Source organism: Struthio camelus, chromosome 3 (genome assembly GCF_040807025.1).
Source record: "Struthio camelus isolate bStrCam1 chromosome 3, bStrCam1.hap1, whole genome shotgun sequence".
NCBI classification, from domain to species: Eukaryota; Metazoa; Chordata; class Aves; order Struthioniformes; family Struthionidae; genus Struthio; species Struthio camelus.
The window spans coordinates 62,818,864-62,838,314 of NC_090944.1; positions in this window are offsets into that span (position 1 = coordinate 62,818,864).

A 19,451-nucleotide genomic window follows, 5' to 3' on the forward strand; every position below is an offset into this window, starting at 1 on the left:
ATTCAAACCTAAATTATTCTATGATTTATTTTCTATGATGTGGAAAAATATAAATATCCTTTTATCTTCCTTTATGTACTGAGAAAAATTTCAGAAGATGTCTCTCTGGTGACCAGACATGATTAAATTGCAGTCCTCTCTAGAGACCAGACTTCTAACCTCAGAATAATTACCATGAAGAACAAACTAGTAAACTGTAAATGAGACCAGAATATTCAGAGTATGGCATGGCTTCATCTCTGGAAGTTATGCCTAGCTTTCTTCAAATTACAAAGTAAACACTGATAATCCCAGACTATGCAAACAGCAGTACTATTATTTGAAGCTTCTATTACGTGTTCTGTACGTAGGCCAGCTTTGTTATGCCTACAGTGGAATGGCGTTTTCTTACCTGAGTTTTAGGAATTATTGAAAAAATCTGAATTTCCTGGACTCTTGTGTCATATGAAACAGACTTTCTGATGTTCACTAAAACAAAATACATCCATATTAGCATGCTAGCACATCTTTTTGGAGTGATGTGCTTGTTCATCCTTAACTTGCGGTGGTTTGGTTTGCATCAAAGAGCACCGTCAGAGCATGTGAACCTGATTTGTTTTTTGGATGAAACTAGGACAAAAGGTGCTCTTCAGGAATGCCCTTCCTGTTTACTAAATCAGATTTAGAATTGATCCGTAGGACAAGACAAGAGCTAAGTCAAGGTAACCCCCACTGCAAAAAGGCATGGTGAATTCTACACATCCAATCATTCCTAGAGGGCAGTGTACTGGCTAATGTGGACTAATGTCTACAGGCTAATGCCTTAGTGAAGACTGAATGTCTACTGATTGATTAATAGTTGCATGCGCTTTCAAGCACCACAATTTCATATACTTGAGTTTGGAAAGTCTAAAGATGATCTGGTGGGGGAAAAGAGCCATAACCTTTAAGTAATATTAGCATAAAACATTGGCATCTTTCACTGTAGACAGATGAAAACAATTTACATGGCATTGGTTTTGTGTTTCTGCCATATTTTAATACTTTATTTTTCCTCCAAATAATTCTGCTTCTAGAAAGCATTAGATAGAACTGTAACTACTAAACCGAAATTTTCTTGACTGTTCAGTTAATCCACCTCTATTCTGATTCAGAGGGGTCTGAAACCTCCAATATTGGTCTTATTTGACCAGACTGTTTATTATGTTACATTTATAGAAGTCTACAGAGAAAATTATCTACATCTTTGCTATTTCTGTACAAATATTTACATACAAGAGACACATACACAAGCTCTGAAGAGCTTTAAATAGTTTCGTCTCCTTCATTTGTAAAATCAGAAACATCAGCTTACCCACAGATAATTTTCTTTAACAAGATGGATAAAATGTAAAGTCCATTACTGTTGGTAGATTACAATCCTGTGAATAATATGGTGCAGCTCTGGGAAAATGGCAGTCATCTTTCTAATGGAATGCCACGTCTCATTTTTCACAGGTATTCAGTATTTAGCAGCTCAGTCAGATAGTGTTGCTGTGTCTGGAATAGTATGTGTCCCAGGAGAGACTAATTAGTGAGCAGAGATGTTTGAACAGTTAAGTTCATTTGCATTTTCTCCCTCAGCTCCACCTTGACCGGAGGAAAAAAGCCCTTTCCTTCCTTTCATTCCACCCCACAAAATCTGGTTTGATGTTTCCATTCTTCTTTTCACTTCACTTTCACTTCCATCCTCCATCCTGTTCTGCCTTTAAGAATCCCAGTCCACCCTTCTCTTAATCAGCTTGATGGATCAGGAGAGCCTCCCTAGCTGATGTTGCACCTATTACACAAAGAGCAGAGAGATTTTGAGAGAGGACTGTTTTACTGAAACTTAATCTAAACATTGCTGGAGTGTTTGCACTAACCTAACCCAGGTCAACAGGGCTCTGCATCACTGACTTCTAAGCAAAAGCAAAATTGCTTTTGGGGAAGAGTAAAGATATTGCACTGAGCAATGATGGTCACAGGCCCCGTCTCTCCCCTCCTCTCAGAAGCAGCAGCAAAAGCGAACTCAGCACTTACGACTCTATGTTTCAGCTCCACACCTTTTCCAACTACTTACCCTTCTTCTGGCAGGACCAGCCGGATCTCAAACACTAATACCTGGAACAAAAAACTAAATAATTTTACCTTGCCTGTCCAGAAGCACTGGCTTTGTATATGACTCTGATTTTTGTAGTTTCTCCTGGGCCTCTGGGGGGTGAATAGAACAGGAAATTGTTCTTTTTTGGGGATTTTACAAGTAGCTGTCTGATTACAGTTGTCCCTACTGTGAAAGGACGGCTGGGAGAAGGGAGCAGATTCAGACACAGCTGGAGACAGTAGGCATGAAGAAAAATAATCAGAGAAACTTTAATTAATTAAACTGAAATATAAACGTACTTTAAATCACTATCCAAACAATAAATGCTTCTCTTCATCCTGTGCGACAGCACAATTTGGGATGGAAATAGAGCGTTCCAGCACTCTATCTCTTTCCAACTTAATGTGTATCATATGGTCTCAGGGGCAGAAGACATTCCTCGGCAAAGCCAGCAGCTGCATAGAAGATGCAGCCAAAGCAGAAGCAGCTGCACATCTTCATAGGCACTAGATATTAGTGGTGTTTTCCAACTCTGGCTTCAGTTTTCCCAGTTGAGAATCTTTCTCCTCGTGCTCTTGAGTCCCCAGTGTTTCCACCCTCCTCCCACCTCTCTCTGGCAAGTCCTCTTGTGTCAGCTTCATTACTCTCACTTGCTATATTCTCCTTTACTTGTTTCTATCTCTTTCCATTCCCGTCTAGTCCTTTCTGCATTGTTCTAATTTACTAAACCATTCTCACTTTTTTTCTAACTCATACTTACCTAATTATAAAAATGTGTTTAGAAAAAGCCAAAACAACAGCCTATCTTTCACCAGTGTATGACAGAGAAATGGCATACTGCATTTGTAAGCTCTTGGTCCTACTGGAGTCTCTAGGTGCCAGGATAATGTGCTTGGAATAATAAATACAGATGTGCAAAGCAGTGAAGTTAAACTCACTGATTTTTGAAGATCAGCAGGAATGTGAAGGTTTTGCTAAAAGACTGTTCCAGATCAAAGCTGACATGTACCAGGGAATGTAGATTACAGCTGTTGCCTGTGGTGTGTGAGAACTGTAAAATTAGCATCCGTAAATTAGCATCTGCAATTTACAATTTATTCCTTCAGTAGATCTTCAGCAAGAGAGGTTCACTTCAGTTTATAGAGAAAATCAAAAAAGTGCGTTGCTTTGATTTCCGGTACTTTTATTATGTTTCTCCTGTATCTCTGCAGCTGATATAAACTTCAGTTTCCCACAATTGCGGTTTCATGGTCTTTAACTTTAGAGCAGTTCTATGCCATATGAGGATACCCAATCACAGGTTGAGTCTGACAACTTTTACAGTGAATATTTCTCTAGTCAGTGGAAAGAGAGGATTATCTGAGAGGCAACTCAGAGCACCTCCCTGTGTGCAACCCATAGCTCTTAGCTTCTGAAGTCTTTCCAGTGAAATGGTAAAAAATATCCTATAAGAGTATGTTGGATAGTTTTCCAGGGCATGAACCATGTTATCTGAGAAATCACAGAAGAGAAAACACTTATGCCTGTAAAGATTTAATGTTTAGGTGTCTTTCAATGTCTTGCACCATGACAAAGCCTTTGGTGCCAATGACTAGTGAAATGCAACATCAGGTTACATCCACTTTCTTCCCCTGAAAGCCACAGTCTGCAAACTGCACCTTTGGTAGTTCTTCGTTTTGGAGGTAAATTAATAGTCTCCATGATTAAGAACACTGTGGTCCCAGGCAGCCATAAAGAAATGATCCATTCACTAAGGTGATTCCATCCACAAGACTGGTTAATGAATCCCCATTCAGTCCATATAATACCTGAAGCTCATATACCAGTGGAAGCATGAGACGTAATATCTCTCCCTTTATACAGGGCATCCTTCAGGAAGCCCAGAAAATGATACTCACTCCCAATCATTAGAAAGTAGAATTCCTCAGAACATAAGTTTTTTTGGTCTCTGAAATCACTGAGAAATGGTTGTTCAGTCTTTCATGTGCTGGCGGTTAGAGTTTACTTTCTTGCTGCCTTCCATGTTCGATATGTGGGTTAGACTGACCTAAAGGATAAAGGAAAAATTACTATTACACTACTATGAGTATAGTGATGACAGTCAACTCATTCTCTCTTTTCTGTTTTCATCTAAGCCTTGTAGCTCTTTGATTTCGCCTGTACTTAGTTAAGGATAGGTCTAGATAGGGGGCTTTTCAAGTTTTTTTCAGGAATGGAGAAAAAGATTTAATATCCTCCAGAACTGAGTACTGCCTTATCCTGGCGGGGAGAGTCACAGTCAGGTATGGCAAAGGGAGAGGAAGAAGCTGTAGAGTCAGGCCAGACATAGGATTGTTGCTCACCAACAGTAGTTTGCTAGTCCTGACATCTGTCAAAACTGTCTGCGCCAAAAGCCAGTTGCCCATCCTCTAGCTAAGGTCTAGTAGACAACTTTCAGTGAGCGGAAATTATGGTGAATACCCATATGCTGAGGTGAGTCAGTAATAGTTGTTATGGTTTCCTTCAACATAAATTTTATTTTCTTTGGGGAGAGGTTGTCAGTAAAGTGTATGATCTGAAGTCCTTGGCTCTTTCTAGAGGGTTAAATAGTAGCAGTGAGGTGGCTTTTTAAAAATCGTTCAGTTTGATAAGGAGTCTGCAACTCTACGAATATAGTCAACCCTGATACTTTCATTTATCCAGAGTGGATTAGTCATTTATGATCTGCTTGCCATTATATTTTGAGACCACTTACAAAATGCATTTATATAGAATTCAGCTTCCCATTACATTCAGCTCACTGAGGATATCGGACAACAAATCACCCTTAGGTGAACTGAGATATGGCTTTACCGTGGAGGGAGGCAAGCTGCATGATCAGGACTGATGGACAGCTTCAAATTCACTGTGGAGCAAAGGCTCGCGCACAGGCAGTGACCATGGCGTATCAAAGACCTCATAAATGCACACTGTCACTTAGTTTGTGCTGATTTGTTCCTCTGCTCATGTTCTTAGTGGTGTTTCTCACAAGGGGTGTCAGACAGCTCATGCTAGCTACGAGTTTGCTTTCAGATGCAGTTCAAGGCGTTGATCCTCAACTGAATAAGAAATGTTCCCCTTGTGTAAGAGTCAAAATGTCTGAAAGAATGTTCAGCTCAGATAGTTCAACCGTTTAAGCTCCTAGAGATAAGGACAGTCCTTTTGAAGAAAAAATGCTGAGAGATGTACTTTTCAACTACATCAGCATCATTTAGGCCCCTCACGTTACTTATTGAGAGTGTTAGGTAGTATCGCTTATGTACCCTGTATTACGAGCCAGCAGGGAGAGATATCGAACTTGAACCTTATATCAGCATTGATTAGCAAACCAAGAACCCACTTACCAATTTCTAAAAGCTAAAAATAAACGAACAAACGAAACCAGGAGTTATCTGTCTACAATATAAATGAGCCTCAACAAAACCACTAACTTAGAGTGGTGCTGTCACCAGCTAACTCAAAAATTTCGTAAATATCTGAGACTTTCTGTGTGGGTTTGCTGAACAGATACACAACCAACACTCTTTGCAAAGTGCAGTCCATTTCTGATCACTGTTAGCCTCAAAGCTTGACTGTCTGTGCCTCACCAGTACCCAGGAGAGCAGGAACAGTCGCTGGTGGACCTGGGAGATGCTGAGCAAAGTTCCTTTGACTAGCTACCTCAAATGCTCAGGTGCTTCAAGAGCATCTTAGAAATACGTGGAAAACAGAAAGAAAGAGGAGTCAGTTTCTTTCATAAAGCTTCTCTCCTTTTGACTCTCTTGTAACTTTACATATTTTTTGCAAATGTTTACATCTGTAGAGAGGCTTAACAAACACAAAGTGTTTCTCCAGACAGAAACAATACGTGTGTGAGGAAGGGACATTAAACCAAGAAGGCAAATTATTGGAAAATCATCAACATCTGATTTTCTCAACTCTCCAAATAATTATCTCTAGTGTTTATCTTTTTTTTTCCCAGTCAGACTGAGCTCTACAAAAGACTAAAATTGTGTTGAAAAGAACTATCTCTAAACAGCTTCCTCCTGTTTCTAAGACACATATAACATGTATAGACAACAGCAAACATATACCATGAAAATAGTTTCATTCTTGAACATCTGATTGCACTTACTCATGTGTTATCAGAAAATCAAAAACATAGCAGATAATGAAATATACTTATGAAAGTAAGATAGGCAGGATGTTGGGGGAAGGGGATGGGGAAGGACAAGGGAAAGTCAGGAATGAGGCATGTGGGGCAAGGGAAGCATCTGGCTTATTTTGCCGAGAAAAGAAAAATAAGTCAAAACTACTTGTCAAGACGAACAATGAATTAGAAGTACATAAGTAATACCTCGCCTAAATCTTTTCCTGGCTTCCAGTGCTGTTGGAAAGTGTCAGTTCTTCTTCGTCATGTCTGCTAAGCACATTCAGGGGAAAAAAAAAAAAAGAGCAGAGAGTGAACTTAATCTTGGAATCCTTAAAAAGTCGCCTGTGTGCTTTTTGTAGCCCCTGGTACAGCAAACCAGGTTGCTATGGTAAAATGGGTCAGAGCAGCAGAGCAGTAAGCAAGTTAGCTTGTGCAACAAAATCAGACTCCTAGTGCAGTGATAGAAGGCAGAGGCCAAAGTAGGCAGTAATCTACAGCTGAATCTAGGTCACTGGGGTGCTTTGTAGCTGCAGCTGTCCGTGTGGGACTGTGATCTCTGACAGGCCTCACAAAACCATCCTGACGGCTGAGCTCCTGCTTAACGGTTACTAATGTACTGTGGGAGCTGTTGCTTTGTCTCCTTCAAAAACAAATTGTAATTTTAGATTTTTAATTATGGATGCGTATGAAGGCAGCATGTGTCTGTGTGTATTATGTATGCACATTTATTTTAAAATAAAACATACTCAGCAGGCACACGGCCCATATTTTGGGAACCCGTTACACAAATTAACACTCACACTCCAAATGATCATTATCACATATTTATGGGAACTGTGCATCTCACTCCATGAAGCCTATAAAGATTTGCAAGCAAACATAAGAAATCTCTTCCCCAGCATAGCTAATGAATCCTCCCTCCTCCCCCCCCCCCCCCCCCCCCGACAAATACCCTCTCAGAAAGCCTGGGAAAAGAAAAAGGGCTTTGGAGAATGTCAGGGAGGTCGTCCCACAGTTCAGCCTCTCACATCCCCCTACAAACATATGCTGATACACCCATCCGTGCAGTAATCTATTATTATCATTTATTATTCTGTGATTGTTTAAAAAAAAAAAAGGGAACAACAATCATCTATTAGAAAGACAGGCAGTGGGGCCAGATCAGGAGTAGAAGTAAACCAGCATCTCCCCCACTTATGCCAGCAGAAATGCATGAGGTTATGCAGGCTCAGGGTTCATTTTCAAGTACAGACATGGTCCTCACCTTAGGAGGGGCAGCAAAATGATCTACAATGGAGGAATATAGGAAAATGCATACTCCTACGTGGCTAGGTAGATATCTGTTTTGAATGCAAGGACTATCATGTCACTGAGCTTTCTTGCCTTTTTCCTTTTTATGTTTGGAAATTCTGTCTGGGCAGAATTTGCTGTATTTGTCTGGGATTCTTGGACGCCTAGCAGAGAATCTGAATACATCCCCTGCACTCAGACTTGTTGGCCTTCAGTGCCTACAGAGCGAATCTGGTGCATCCAGGGTACGCCAGATTTATTGCGCATGTAGCAATCAGCCATTCAACAAGCACATAGGAGGCCTGAAGCTTCCCAGAAGCCTCAGCCTCATGTGGGGCTCATTCAGGCACACATGCTGAATCGTTCTTACGTCATATGCACTGTAAGTCTGGCATGTCAAATGCCAGACATGTTACTGTCAGATTTAATTTCTTCTGCCTTGTGTAAAAATCTTGAAGAGACATACCAGCAACCCTAGGAAGAGAATTTTAATGACACAGTGAAGTATTCAGCTTTTGGAGCTGGTTTTGAGACAGTATTGGATGCATGTGAATTTTCCCTGTGAGAGCCACAGGATATTAGACATTTCTGCTTCAGAGGATTATATCAGACCAAGCATGCAAACAATATCATGGGATGTGCTTTACGCAGTCCTTCATACTTAGGAATGTCGGGCTGGAGCTTAAAGTGTTCTTGGCCCAATGCAAGGAGCAAAAGTCATCCAGGCTCCAGGGGTAACAACTTTCCTGTTTTTTTTCTTAACTGTCACACCTATCATTACTGCGTCAAGACTTCTTACCTATTCCTAGGGTGTACAAGGGCAGAGGACAAAGGAAGGGCAACAGCAGCTCAAAGCCTCAGAGTCAGCAGGCCACCTGAATAAATCAAGTACGACAGCAAAGTTCCTGCCCTCCAAACCTTGTGTTTTAACATGGACACTGAGATTAGAAATGTGTTAGGAATAACTGAAACACCAGCCAGGCCAGGAGTAATCCGTGACAAGGTCAGCATCCGAAGACAGAAGTACTAGGATTTATTCAATGAACTAAATAATGGAAATCAAGTATACTTTTCTAGAAAATGTTTAGCACATGCATATTTTTAATGAGGAACATCTGAAAGACAAGATGAAACAAGTGAGGACTGTATTTGAAATATCTATTTGTATCTGAAGCAGAATGTCTCATTTGCACATGCTGAATGCTGCAAACACGCTGAGCGATTGCCCATACTATTGGTCACTATCAGACACAGATAGCTTGCAAATGCTGAAGTCAGATGTACGCATCATAAACAATCAATGTAATATATTGCTACCTTTCTTCCAGAAGTTTTTAGCAAAAATAAAAAGGGAAGAAGTTGCCAGGACAGGTTCACGGATGAGTTTCTCTCCTGATGGTCACTCAGGACTTCGCTGCTTCTCTCAGCAATAATAAAGATGATATACATAAGAAAAGGCCTTGGCTTTTCCTATCTACCACATATTCATAATCCCTTCTCTAATTTTCACAACAACCAGTCTTAAATCCTTCAGCATTCTTCTCCTTGATTATTCGATGGCACTTGAATAGCACCGATAACCCGTCTGATACAGCAAAATGACAGAAATATTTGTCTACCAGGCATTGTCTTTGTAAAGCAAACAAATACTGCTTTGTTCAAAGGAAGACAGTCAAATTCATCACTGGTGAAGCATTCTGCGTATAAGGTTTATGCCTAATGATCCCCAGAACAGACTCATTTAGAGATATCCCCAGAGACATAAAGATCTGCTATTCTGTTGATAAAATTCTTCTCATGCCGCTGATACCTTAATAGGCAGGTCTATATAATGACAGTGACACCAGTCAGGCATGGAGACCTACCCTTCTATGGGTGGAAGGGGGTCAAGAGGGTTGTGATTTTCATTTGATACCAGAATTACATACCCCAGCACAGAATTTATAACTTCATTTCAATCAAATGTGTTCTCAGGGCATTTTGCGTTATAACAGGATACCAAAAAAGTCTGCACATAAAACAGATGAAAATTTAAAAAGTTGAAAAATAAATAAAAAAAAAAAAGATAGTTCATTTCTTAACTCTGATACAGATATTTTATACTTGCAAATAGCTTTAGTCTTCCACTTCCCAAAAAAGGCAGTAAATCACAAACTCAGGGGACTATGCAGACATTCACCAAGTGAACAGATTCCAGGGTGTGGGGAGGGAGGGACAGTCTTACAGGCATAAAAGAAACATTCCATGGAAGTAAAATTGCCAGATAAATCCCATGTTGCGGTATATCTGCACATTCCATTGTTAAAGGGCCGTGAGTTCCAGATAAGAGGTCATTTTCTTAACCCCGGACAAACAGGCAATTCATGGCAAAGAGCTAATTAACTTTGTAACATATTGGAAGAAGTGAAGTACCTGACACACTTCTGTCACGCTCAGTTCTCCAAGCAGGGTGGAGTGGGTGTTGACTAGACGAGATTGCAGAAAAGGCTATCTGATAAAAATTCCTCTTTTCAAGTGATTTTCTCTTCCTCTATGTACTGGAAAATGTTTTCTAATGAAGAAGGAGGGAAGGAGGAAAAGAAGGAAGGAAGGAAAGAAGGAAAGAAGGAAGGAAGGAAAGAAGGAAAGAAGAAAGGAAGGAAGGAAGGAAGGAAGGAAGGAAGGAGAGAGGGAGGGAAGTGATCTAGCTGGTTAAATAATTACCTGTGCAAAGCATTTATTCAAGCTTCTTGTAGAGAAAATGCAGTTCAGGCTTGCATAAATGTGGCTACTTATAGCACATTTAGCCTGTTGAAAGAGATCATCATTATCACCACAACACATATGGTCTTCTTAAAGAGAAAAAAGTGGAAACTCCACACACTCCTCTTAGAATTCACAAGGAAACTTTTGAGTTTACCTCATTTTCATTTGATAAATACTGTGCTCCTCCACCTTCTGCTCTCCAGAATGGCATAACTAGGAGATTAATTTAACTACTTTTTTAGCCAGTGCTTATACTGAAGGATGCAAGCATACATATCATCTACTTTCCAGACTGAAGCTCATGACTGTTCACCTATACACTACGGTATACATGCCTCAGCATTGACCTTATGGATTTCACCAAACAAGGGCTAGCAGTTTCCCACTCTATCACCTAGCGTAACTGTGGACTCTTCTCTTGTTTACTGACATCAGGGAATGCTTTAACAGAGCAATTATTGCCTCATACCTCTTCAAACACTCCTGGGGGTGGAGAAAGACAAACATCTGATGCATGCTCCTCTCCCTGGAATGTATTAGGAAAAGATCAGTCCTTCAGTCAGCAAAAAGGATTAAATCCCTTTTCTATGAAATGAACTCCTTCAAAGTACTTTAGAGTTCTTCTTAGCTCAGTCAAATGACTTTTCAAGAGATTCTTTAGCAAGAATATAGGCTATATTCTATCTATATATATTCACAGAGACTATGTGAGTATATTAGAAAGTGAACTCATAACTAAAACATAGCTATCAGGTAAATGTGTGAATTAAGGGTACTGCAGCTGTTACGGCAGGCAGCAGTTTTGACTTATTCTGTAAATGACCACAAGGTCTGACGGAGGCGCTTTACCTGTCGTCAGACTACGGGCTCCAGTCTCCCCAAACTTTTTGCTTTGAGCCCCTACACAGTGGGCTATGAATTAAACCAGCTGCCAGTTGTTAAAAGATCTGAAATAAAAAGAGAAATCACTAGAGCACACGGGCCTATACAGAATTTCCAACTGTGCAAAACAAAATAATGGGCATTTTAAAGAGAAATACTTTAGGCAAAACATAATGTCTGGCAAGGTGACTGGGGAGGAAGTATCTCATGTCATCCATGTGGAAGTCTCGAGCTGTAACAAAAGTTTCCTTAACCACTCAGTAAGTAACTAAAGCTATAAACATTTATATCACAGCTAATTTATTTTCAACTGTACTTTGGAAAGCTCCTCTCACTTTGTTAAATGATGCTGCTAAATGTCAAATTCACAATTTTGGAAAGTCATTGTCAACACTTTGCAATAAGTGGATATTAATTAGTAATAAATTGCAATGACTTCCATAAAATTTCAATGGATGCCAAAAGGAGAAAAAACAAAGTTTATCTTCTGTGTTACTACAGTGAATAACAACAGAAAAAATAATGGTTTTCCACTCCATAAAATAAAAAGTTGCCAAGAGCTACATTCAACTAGTAGCCGTTTAATTCTAGTGGATACTGACACCTGCCATCCGACAAGGAAATATTAGATTTGGTAATCTTGATGGCACACGTTAGGTGAGCAGCGCCAAGAAACACAGAACTGTCTCTTAGCAGTAGTCCTTTTCATCATAGCTGTGTAGCATGGTGCTTAAGCAAACTGAATCTGTGATGAGAATAATGATGGGGAAAAATGTCTCCGGGAGCCTTAAAGGGGAGGAATGTGGCAAAGAAGGTAAGGATTACTGTTTGCCGCATTTTATTGGTCAGAAACTGGAGCGAATAAAATCACTGGAGAGCTCAAACTGCTAAACAAAGTCACTGAGAAATTTTTTAAGCGCTGTGCTTAACCCAGTATATTCATTGATTCAAGACACAAGAGTAATATCTAACTGTAGAAAGCCTCGTGGAAGCCAACTGCGACATAGGCCACTGTTTTATAAGAGCAACTGCATAGGATGCTAATATTGAGAAGAAGAGACCAGATAAGCTGAGCTGAAGAAAAGACTGTTAATATCACTCACAAGACGATTCGACCTATATGGCAGGAAAATGACCAGGAGTGAACATGCATCAAAGGTTAATTGTCTTCAGAATTTGAGTGCATCTTGTGTTGAGGGCCATGACAAAACCAAAAAAATAAGTCAAAAGTCTTATAATACAAAAAGAAAATAATTTTACGTCATGGTGGAGGGGATGTACGGATTAATAATTGAAAAGGAATTCTGAAAGGTAACTAGATGTGAAAGAAAAAGAATGAGAGCAAGAAAGTACAAAATTAAATCTTTTAGTTTCTTAGACTGTAATTATGGAGTGATGTAATGAGCTGACAAGGAGGGGTAAAGGAAGCAAACAAACAAACAAACAAAACAAAGCATAGTTAATCTTCAGAGAGTGTAAAGCCTTGTCTTATAGAAGAGCCAAACTTTGAAAAGAGGTAAAAAATTGTCAAAATGGTCAAGAGAAACAACATATCAAGAGTTGCTGATGTTCCCCTTGAATGCTTATGAAAAGGAAGGAACAAGCCAACCAAAAGACTTAAGAAACTAGATCACAGGGCAAAGGGATACCTGAAAAAGCTCCAGACAAAGAGAAGAGGGTCAAATACCAACTTCTTGTAAACGACAAAATCTAATCTTTGATTTTCTGCTATAAACTAATAAAGTTGGTTAACTCTGGGTTAACGAGGAGTCAGAAGAATTAGATTTAAGTCAACACATATAAAATCAAGTGTGCAGTTGTAAATTAAATTTGAAAATCTGGGAAAAGCTAATAAAATGTACAATTTTAAAATAAATTTGAAGATGTGGGAAAAGCTCATCATAATCAACACATTAGGAGGCTAAATGTCAAGGAAGCTTAAAAAAAAGGTAATAATAAATTTGATGAAGAGGGAAATTAAGGCACAGGAAAGAATATGAAAGCCTGTTACATTTTGTTAGAGATAATGCCTAGCTTCGAAAGTATGAAAGTTGTAGTTCTATGAGCCCATCTGATCTGTTCAAACAATTCCCTGCCACCAGAGAGGGAAACTCTTCCACTGACCTCCACCTTCCACCTCCAATCACTTTTTTTTTTCCCTGGTTCCAGGAGTCATCTGGTACTTCAGTGAGCTAATTCAAATCTATGAAATGACAGAAAACTAACCTGGGGAGGAGGAGGGAAATCAGCTTATGTAGTCATCTGAATCAGCTGATCAAGGAGTTAAACAAGAAACAGATCTGGCGCAGAAGGTGAGGGACAGAGGACATATAAAGAAACTATCGCTGTCGACAGTGAGATATTAGATATTCTCCACTGTCTAACGGAGCCACACTCTGAAAAAGATCAAGCTGTAGATATGCAGCACTAACAAAAATATATTATTCTGTGTAGACTTGAGAATGGGACATAGCCTAAGACTAAGATACAGAGTAAGAAGGAGGAAAATGAACACATTTAAAATTAAAGTATTCAGGGAAGATAAAAGGTTAAATGGTACGTGAGATATTCTAAAACTGATTTACAGGAGATCGATGAGAATTAAAAAACACGACTATCTTTGTGTGGGGAACATAGTTAGGATGACAGACACCAACTAAGGATCTCTAGAAAAGTTATTCCTGAAATTTAATGTTCCTGACTAAATCAAAAGGCAACAGAGATACCACATGGAGCATGACCCACTTCCTCATAAGAGGAATTGCAAGTAGATTGAAAACAAAATCCTTTGGCCGAAAAAAGATGATGGCAAATTTTGAAGGAGAATTTATATATATGGGGTATGGTTCCAGGAAAAAAGAGAAGGAGCAAATCAGAAGAGAAAGGAACATTTTTTCTGAAAGCAAAGAGTAGGCAACTGAGACCGTTGATCAGTATATTACATATCTACCCATTCAAACAAGTAGTGTGAATTTGATGGTCAATAGATGGTTTAATTAGAAATCAAATAATTTTGGGAACAGCAACTTCATATGAATGACACTGAGAGGCGTAGACTTGATTTTTCAAAAAAAGAGCAAGTATAACCAGTGCTAATGAAACGGAACTGGAAGTCAAATTGGTAGCAAACAGTGGAATGACTGAAACGTATCTGATCCAAAATGGATACAAAGACATGAAGTCTGAAAGGAAACACACTGTTGAGACAGCAAATAGTAAATACAATAAATGTGGAGAGAATCACAACACAAGGGCATCAGGCTGCGGGATGTCACATCTTGTAAAGAAAGCAACCTTCCTCCAGAGTGCATGTGATTCTATCCAGAAATTGCAGAGATCAAAATCAGAATCTGTTCAAGAACGTACAGCTGGAGATGATGCAGGGACAAGCCACTATCTTATTTAAGTCTCTCAGTAAACATTTACAGAAGAATTCCATAAAAGTTTTGTGGGTTTTTTTTTTTTGATGCTACAAACAAACGAATGAAGAATGGATTTCAAAATAAATAGTGAAGCTGATTACAGTGTAATCTCAGGAATCACAAACAAATAAATGGTGACATACAAATAAATGGTGACTTGCCTGGCTGAAAATCAAAACAAATCTTAATTTATACAGTAAGCATAAGATGAACCCATGTGGTGAAGTCATACAAGCACTCCTATATAAGAACAAATACTATCAAAACAGTTCAAAATAATGAAGCAGGAAGTTTCATGCAAGTTTGTACTGAAGAGCAGTTTGCAACTGTGGAAGTTGAAAGGATAACCCAAACCTAGGAAAGCTCTTTAGGTTCACAAAGGGAACCTCCTCCAGAGACGATTCAGAGTAGCTGATGTAGATTGCTATCCTGAAGGACCACAAAGAGGACATATTTCTTTTCCTTCACTTTACAGCAGCTCTAACCTTTCCAAGGTAAAATTGTCCTTGATGGCTAGCATTTGTGCCAGATTACCCTAACATAGCTTTTTATCACATATCAGCCCATAATATTTGAATAAAGAAATCGGAATCTACTGTTCTTTTGTGTAAACAGTGAAGGAGAATCTCTATCCATGGAGATTTTAAAAACTTGTCTAGATAAGGCTCTGAGCAACCTGATATAACTGTGAAGTTAGCCCTGCTTCAAGCACGAGATCAGTCTAGATGGCTTCCAGAAGTCACTTATGACCTAAATTATTGCATGATCGAATGATTTTGTCCGGAATAGGATCTTTGAAGAATAGATTTTACGGTCATTGTCTTTAGGAATATTAAAATAAAAACAAAAGAGCGCAGTTCAGAATGAATCCAAACAAAAATATGTTTGTTTCTATAAGAAATGTTTCATTCAACTTTTCAAATCAAACTAACGTACTGAAGTATGTACTGCATTTTCAAGCAGAAAATGAAAGCCTCCACTCAGAAAACAGCTGTAAAAGATTGTTACCTCTTCTATTTTCAATCCATTACCTCTCCTTCTCAGGACAGTACCTCAACCATTACATGTTAAAATATTTCACTTTTATAAATTCTGTTGATTTTCCATTTTAGATAAGTACATTTTGAACCAGGAAAAAAAATCCAGATATTGCATCTCCCCAGGAAATGGACTAGCCATTGGACTAGAGAGCTACTGTTATTAGTTTTGGCACCCTTTGCATAGATTGTGAAGAATTTTTACAAAATGGAACAGTGCTACCCTAGGAGCAGGGTAATTTCAGGATGCCCACTGAGTTTATCATAGTATCTAAATTCTAAGACCTATATCATAATAGTTCAACATCCATGAGAAAGGTGGGAGCTTGACAGCTTAACAGCTGTGTGCCTTTGCTTGATTTGAAATAGCATTGTGAACACAACCATAATTCATGGTTCATTCAATAAATAAAAGAACCTAAAATAGTGCTTAGTGCTTAAAGCATTTCGGTTCTTGGACTAAACCTAGCCTTTAGGAATGACATTGTGTATCCTGATTTCTGCACTGTTTCCTGGCATGGTCAGAAAACTACACAAGGAATCAGTGTGAAGTGATATTATTTATGTCTTTCTAACAAACTATCAATTTTCTTACTGCATTCAGAAATAGCACTGATAGTTCCCTGTCAAAGATAAATGTGTACATACGAAAATGCCCTGGGTGTTATTTTGAAGAAAATCTTCTTTGGTGGCTTTATTTGAACCTGACCAATGTCCCCTTCTTTTTAGGTGAATGACAGCCACAGGTTTATCGGTTTGTCACATTCCCTCTCTGATCTGTCATTGGGTAGTATGATTTATTGTTCTCTCTCAAACAGTCTTATTTTCCCTTCATTCACTTGGAACCTAATTCAATTATAGACAACAGTAAAGCATTTAGACGCTTTAATATGCATCATTTGCTCAGTGTTGCTCCTCTCAGAGGAATTATTTCTGCCATTTTCCTCAGATGAATTCCTTTTAATACCACAGGAATGCTGACTTTTTAAACTATAGCTTTATGTTGGTGCCTTTGATGCTATGTATCCATAATATTTTTCATTCTCAGCATGATCCACAAAAATATTTTCAAGGATGTTGAGCCTCAAAAATGGTTGTTGCCATTCTTGTGAAATTAACCACATGCAAAATAAAAGATTATGCTTCTTATGGAGAATTTATCACTTCAAAATAGAAACACACTGGGCCAAACCAATGCCAAGGTTAATTTCATTAGATTCAATGGAGTTATGCCAGGACTGACTTTGCCTAGATGTATAAAACTATAAAGAAAAGAAAACTTTGAGAGGTTATATTCTCCATCATGTGAAGCTAAGTAATAACAGCATTTAACCAAAAACATACTGCTTTACTTAAGATTGTAAGTGTGCTGTGATCGTATTTTCCTGTATACAATTGTAGGGCAGAAGCAAATGCATAGAAAGGACAACTAGGCAACTGATGGGCTTCAAGGTTCCTAAGCATAATCTAACGTTCAAAAGATTGGTGAAAAACACAAATATGTAATTTAGAGATTAAAATAGTACTGCATTACAAGGCAATTAAATTTGTAATAATCAGATTAATAAAATAAAAAACAAACCTTGATTCAAAAGACAGATTGAGATAGATATACACTATGTCAGTGTCTAGCTTTTCTTGATGATTGAATGAAATAGCCGTTGGAGAAGGTCCTCAAAAGGAGGAACAGAAGCAAGATTCTGGTTGTCCCCAGTCAGATACGACAATTGGAAAAAAATCTGTTCCTCTTCCATTCTCTTTTCATTAAAGAAGCCGACTGTTTTCCCTGTCTCTCCTTCCTTGAATGAAGCAGTCAAGTATTTTTATCTTCCTGCTTAGAAGGGAATGCCTATGAGGGAAATGATGTCACTTTGTATGTCTTCAGCAGTGGACCCTTTAGATGCGCTGTGGTCTGCTTGCCCAGGGGTCTCAGGATGATTAGTCATGAAGATTATGGAAGGTAGAAGTAAATGATGGTACCTGACGGAACAAGATATCCTATTTCATTGTCTAAACTAATGCCTATGCATTCTGCCAGTGACCATCAAAGAGAGTAGAGAGATTATCTCATTTTTTTGCTTCCTTGTTGGGTGCTCTGACTACAATGTTATTGTATTTAAAAAAGGAGGAAGAATGTGCTGCCATTACTTGAAGCTTGCGATCATCTCTGTCCTGCTGGAAGATGGGCTCTGCGAATGTTTGGCAGATGAAGTCACACAGCGAAGCTGAGCAGGAGACCCTGGTGCGATAAACTCAGGAGATGAATATCAGGAGACGAGGGTCACCGACCAGCCACTGGGGAAAGAGGTCACTCACAGCAAGCACAGCAGACCAACTTCTAGAACAAAAACAGAGAGGCACCTAAACTTTGAGGTATTCTCATTCACAAATGGACACAACCTTAACTGTTTAGTCCCATCTCTCACTGTGGATGACGAATTTCTGCGGCTATTTCATAAAAAGAAGGAAAGAAGATGAGGATACTTACAAGTCTCTGATTCTCAGGGTCTGTCATAGCCCTGAATAGGTCTAGGATATATCTTCCTGTATGAAATTTTGTGTCAACAGATCCACATTAAGCTAGCTGAGTATGCCAAGTGAAACTATCACTAAACAGTATCGCTAAGGAACTTGAAGGTGAGTATACGCTGACCATCCCAGGCTTAGATTTTCTGGTGGATTTTCTATTTTATCAGTGTCCTGTAAAGTTCAGGTTATGTCATTAGTAGCAATGAATTAGCTTTAACCTAGCTTTAAACTCTGACAGTGGCATCAGCAAACCTTTGAGCTGTCACTCAGTTCACTGAAAATAGTTGTATAAAGCTCTGTAAGTTTTGATTAATTATTCCTGTAAACATATCTGCTCATAATTTCATTTGATGCATTTATTCCCCAAAACCGAGCAAAAGCTACAGCCAATGATGACAACTGCTGTTTGAATGAATTGTCACAAAATGGATGCGTAGGCCTTGCTTACATGACTTTAGTGAAAGGATCACCCTCTTAAGTGTGAAAAGAGGAAAATGAAACGCTGTTGGGTACTGCTGCAGTTTTCTCCTCTCCCCTTTTCCCACCAAATCATAAACATGCACTTGTTTATGATTGCACGTAAATTTCAATACAGAGGATAAGAAAAAGGAAAGTATGGACAATGTGGGCTGTCAAAGAGGTCAAAGAAGAACACCGCATCAGATACCTGAATACTTAAAACACATACTATGAAGACACAGCAAAAATGCTAGAAAAAAAATTACCTCTTATTAACAACAAATTCTGCAGTACTTTTCAGAGAGCATGTGAGTTAAAGAGAAAACAATGAAGATGATAGGCGAAGAACTGGCAGCAGTGCAGGCAAAGGCAAATGAGACAGAAACAGCCAAGGCAGAGAGAGCAGCAACATCTCTGAGGTCAAGAGCAGCAGCCTGGCTGAAGCTGGAGGGTTGGGGCTCTGCTCCCAGCCCCTGCCTGCAGCATTGCTCCTGCAGGCTGCTGCAGGCTGTCCCCCTGCGCTGTGCACCATCCCCGCATGGGCTGGGTGAGGAAGAGGGCAAGGCTATCAACGGAAAAAAAGAGCTCTTTTGTGACATCCCCTTTTTCAGCTTTGTGGGAGCTTGAGACCGAGCTTTGTCACAGGCTAGTGGCCTGTGACTGTGGTCTGGGGAGAGGAGCATTCTCCAAGCAACAAAGCACAAAGAAAGTGAGAAAGTAGCTGTAATCAAATGGGTAAGGAGATGAAATATCTGCCTTGACAGTATTGTAAAAATAACAGGGAAATATGCTTCTTAATTGGGATTGCCATCTGTCTTGATTAGGGGGCAGCCCTG